The following is a 5,185-nucleotide window of genomic DNA, read 5'->3' as shown; positions in this document are numbered from 1 at the left end:
TTGGTTCCGACTCACAGCAACCCTGTAGTTTCTGAGACTGTAATTACTGAGTTATTATAAAGGAATTGACTATGGGGGCTGAGGGGTAGGTAAGTCATAGCATCTACCGAATCAGCATCGAATGAAGAGGTCATATAACAGAGAAGGCTAACTGGGCAGATGTGGCAAATGCAGTATGGTCTCACAACCTTGATCCTTGACCTAATTACTAATGGGGAAAAGGGTGGACACCAGTGCACTGGGGGTTTGTGCCAGGTCTACGAAGGGAAACACTTTGACCAATTTAGTTCTGAGGCTTCTGCTGGATACTGCAGAGGGAGGCAGAATCTTACATGCCAGCCAGGGCAGACTTTGACCTTATGTCGGAACGGGGCCAGTGGCGGGAACGGGTTACATCTTGTCTAGCTGCAAGCTGCAGGTAGGAGAAAGAGCCCGGAGCAGGGAGGCCTATTAGATCACTGTGCAAGGACAGTGAGGCTAGCTCAGGTGGGGCAAGGTCCCTGGAAAGAATTCCCGTGTGAAGGTAGTGTTTGTTCACTGTGCTAGGAAGATTAATAAACATTTTTGGAACCAAGGCCAATAAATTGTAAAAAGTCCTGCTACATAGTTGGGGTCACAGGAAAGGAAGAAAAGGGGGTAAAGAAGGGGCTCTGCAGAAGAAGTACCAGAGGAAGTGCTTGGGGCAGGAAACAAATATGCAGACATGCAAACACTAGACTAAGTCCTTAGAAGTGTTTATTTTCCTAGGGAAATCATGTTAGACGTTATCATAAAATGGACATTCTTCAGATAGCTGGACATGCAACAGAAATATAAACACACTTGATCTTCATGTCAGATTTCCAGAGTTTTATCATCTTAGAAAAGCGATCAATCTTTTGACATTAAAAGGGAGAAAGAATTCAGTAACAGCGACGGAAAGCACCAGATTCGGATCCTCAGAGACGTCTTTAGACTGATTCAGAGATTAATAATAAACTTACCTGTTAATTAACACTGTTGAGAAAGGAAAATGCCACAAAACCCAGTCATGCAAAAACTGGACCTTCTGTTCTGGGGTAATACAGCTCCAAGTGAGAGAAAGGGCTAGCTCAGATCATTTTCACAGTAATCCTCACAACACCCCTGTGAGGTAGGTGGGACAGTAATATAATTATCTTCACTTAACATAAAGGCAGGAAAGAAGAGTGCCCACAAAGATGGAGACCATCCCCCGGTTACAGATCTCTCTGTGGAGACTCTTGAACAGGATCCCAACTTTCCTGACTAGAGAGATGTTCTGCTGGTAAAGGCTGTACAGACAGGAGTCTGTCTAGAGGTGAGAGTGCAAGAGCTTTGTACAGCTTTTCAAAATGACCAAGTCAGCCAGCTGACCATTAGAACGTACTGTGGCAAGTCCATTTCTGAACATTAACCTGTTAGGAAGAAGTTTATAGTTGCCAAGACAATACAGAACAAGACAGTTTTCTATGACTAATGACACTTAAAACCCAGGCAAACAAATAGAAAGCTAAAAAACTGTTCTTTAGAAAGGGACTTCTCAGTTGCCTAACTGAATTTTCAGATAGAAGCAAGAAAAATGAAAATGTAGCCCCAAGCCACTTCACCTTCAAGTAAAATGGGGAACCATCAGAGCTTCTAAAAAATTGGAGTAAAAAATATGCTCATTTGTTATGGAAAAATAGAAGTAATTTACAACATCATGAGAAATTATTACAATACTATTATCTGCACACTAGGTAATAGTATACTATTATTACAATATTTATTGTAATCTGCACACTACATAACAGTATACTATTATCTCGTGTGCAGGTATTGAATCTCAAATGGCCTTTGGCAATACTACAGATTTAACATTAGTTTCCAAAGCAATGCAGCACTGTCAGTAATTTACAGATTATTCTCTTAGACTGTTCACTCTGTAAACATATCCTTGTTCACTAGAATTTCACATTAACATTTTGGTTCCAGAAAATGTATGGAATGTGAGTTAACTTTTCTATTTGCAAATGCTGTAATTAAAATGTTTAAAACTAGCAGCTGATACAGTTTTGCATTATCTTTGGCTATAATTTTCGGAATTAAATTTTATATAATTTTCAGAATTAAATACTCAAATATAAATTTAATTAACATTAGACTCTAGACTGATGCCGATTCATTAAAAATGCAAATTCTAAAAGAAAAGCATTTTCATACAAAAACTGCACCTCCACATGCAATACAGTATCTTTGTTGAACACTCTAGTCATGACAGACATTGTACTCATCTAGCAGATTACCTGAGAAGTCTAGTTTCTATCACTTGTCAGTTACCACCCTCTCCTCCTTTTACAGGTGCAGCCCTGGTAGCATAGTGGTTCCGCATTGAGTCCACCAGGTGTTCTAGTGGACAAAGTCAGCAGTTTGAGTCCACCAGGTGTTCTAGTGGACAAAGATGAAGCTTTCTACTCAGAAACCCAATACAGGGTCACTGTGCATTGGAACTGACTTGATGGCACGCCACCATCACCACCTTCATTTCAATATAGAGAACGTTAGCACCCAGAGAGAATCAGTGACAAGAATCATAAGCCCATGTTTCTGACTCAAGTTCTCAGACAATTTTGTGCCCGGATTCCTGACAGTGACCTTGAGGCCATCAACCTGTGCAGGCCTCACATTCCTGGACAAGGATTTAACAGAACAGGTGAGGAAGGGCGTTCACCAGAGAGAGACCAGCAAATACAGTTCTGCTTTTCTCACGCTCAAAAAAAGGAGGAGTCATAAACTTGTGGAAAGTCTGTGTATGTAAGTCCTCTTTTGGGAACACACCACCAGCCTCACCTCTACTTAGAAGGCAGAACAAACAACTCAAACTAAAGAGTTCAAGAAATCATGGTTTTTAACAATGGGGTAAATGGTGAAAAGTGAAGGAGAAAGGCAAAGCTAGGGCTCAGCTGGAACATGGGATGCTCTTTCCTCAGTAAAAAGAAGCCTGGTGGTTAGGGTTAAGCACCGTCTCGTCACTTCTGATTTCATAGCGACCCTGTCTAGGGTTTCCGTGGAACAGCTGGTGGGTTTGAGCAGCCGACCTTGCAGTTAACAGTCCAGAGTTTATCCTATAGCACCACACACCAGGACCCCAAAGAAACCTGGGGAAACTGGAAAAAAAAAGAATAATACAAAGAAATGCAGATGAATGCCATGTGCCACGAGCTAAGTTGTGAGTGGTCCAGAGAGAAAGCGTCTGCTCTGATTCCAACCAACTATCAAATCTTCTGGGGTACAGATTGCTTTCTGCCCCATAAATTTTAAAAACAAGTCACAAAATCCAAATTAGAATATAAGTTTTTTAATTTTTATAAATAACTTATCTGTTACAAAGATAGTTTACCCAGCTAAATCACAAAACCATCAACTCAAGATATCCAAATTATGTTTTATTAATAAAACAAGTAAAAACTGATTTACCAATCTTCACATAGAACTGCAGATGAAGCTGAAAAACAAGGCCTATGTTTAAAACAGAATGCATCAAATGCAAGGGCTTTGGGTCTATTGTCTAATTAACTAGAACTGTCCTATTTCTCCTCCAAACAGAAACACAAAGCCTGGAAGGCCAGCCTTGGCTTGGCGCTCACCTCGATCACCTGGAACAATCCTGTTTCCTTAAAAACATCCACGTGCAAACCTAGACAGCGGACGACAGTCTCCAGGGCCTCCTAGCCTTTTGCTACATTTCAGCACTTCCCGAAGCCCCGTTTCTAAGCACTGATAGGTAGTTTCCTAATTCTGTCTTTTAAATGCACATCACAATTTCTTTTTCCTGATTTCTTTTTGTTCTGTACGTTCCTGATCATCTGAGTATTGATTTTCCCTATAAACTCTATCATCGAAGTGCAGAGAGACATGCTTGAGGTTACTTCAGTGTTCAAGTTTCTGTTGGTTTTTTTCCAGCTTTTCTTCGGTTGTCCTAAATACGACGACTGCCTTGTTTATTATATAAACACAGGTGAGAACTGCCACCATGTCAGGTTCAGAAATCGACTGCCCAAACAGCACAGCATTTCAGCTCTCCACAAAAAGGGCTGGAGGCGCTGCTGCGCTTGCTGATTTTGCAATTGTCCTTCCCCAACCACGGTCTCTGGGGAAGTTGTGCAGGACAGCAGGCAGAGGAAGCCAGCCCAGCCTGGCCGCTCTGTCACTGGCTTACAAATACCTTTGGGTTGGATACTTCCTGTGGAAGACCAACACTGTGCTGTGACTTGCAGGCCCAGCTCTTTCCCGTGTCCTGTGAGACGCTGCGCTGCACCTGCGCGTGTCTTCACAGCACACAGGCACGGCTGAGGCCAGGACAGACCAAGGAGAGGAAAGGGATTCTGTGCATAGTTTCATTTCATTAATGCTTTTTTTTATTTTAAGGCATTGCTTCTCTCAGGAAAGGCATAAAAAGGGACATGATCGTGCTTACTCACTAAAAGGGAAAAAGAAAATTAGTTAACAAAAGACTATTACGCTATACATATAGAAATATAGGAAAATAATAAAGGAGCCAAGAAATCACTTAAAGCAGACTCGAGAGATCTGTACAGTAAGAAAAGCTCTGGGGGTTTCACTGCATGTTGTACACACAGTGCATGCTGCTCTCCTTTGCATCTTTAGACTTTAGGTGTTGGCTTCACAGAGTGAAGACGTTTTCAGGGGAGACAAAGACAAGGCCACGAGTACCACAGATGTGTGACGTTCTTCCCCTATTCATTGGCACTATGCGGCAGCAAACAGTTTCTTTCAATAGTTAAACCTTGTTCCTTTTCCTCGTGTATGTAGTGTTTCACTGAAAGCTTTAGGGAGAAAAAAAAGCGATCATTCTATTTCCTTCCTCCTGTCAAAATTCAGTAGGGACATGAGGGGAAAAGTACTGAGAATGACTCACAGTGGGATACTGCTAACACCGTACACGATCTGGCAGTGGGCAACCCAGTCTTCCAGCAGATTACCTTTCAGGATGGATGTCACTGCCTAGGACACGCTACTGAGGTATTATTAGCTCTGTGGGCTGACACTGAACATTAGCACACCACCATCTTGCCACATCTCCAATTTCACAAAATCTTATGTAGCAGTGAAACTTTGCCCCTGATGACAGACTAGATTCTTGAAGTTCAGATGTGGATTTAGAGGAGATATAAGGCCTTTTGGC

The sequence above is a fragment of the Chrysochloris asiatica genome, unplaced genomic scaffold (assembly GCF_000296735.1).
Source record: "Chrysochloris asiatica unplaced genomic scaffold, ChrAsi1.0 scaffold00182, whole genome shotgun sequence".
In the NCBI taxonomy this organism is placed as follows: domain Eukaryota; kingdom Metazoa; phylum Chordata; class Mammalia; order Afrosoricida; family Chrysochloridae; genus Chrysochloris; species Chrysochloris asiatica.
Note: the sequence above shows the minus strand (reverse complement) of the source record.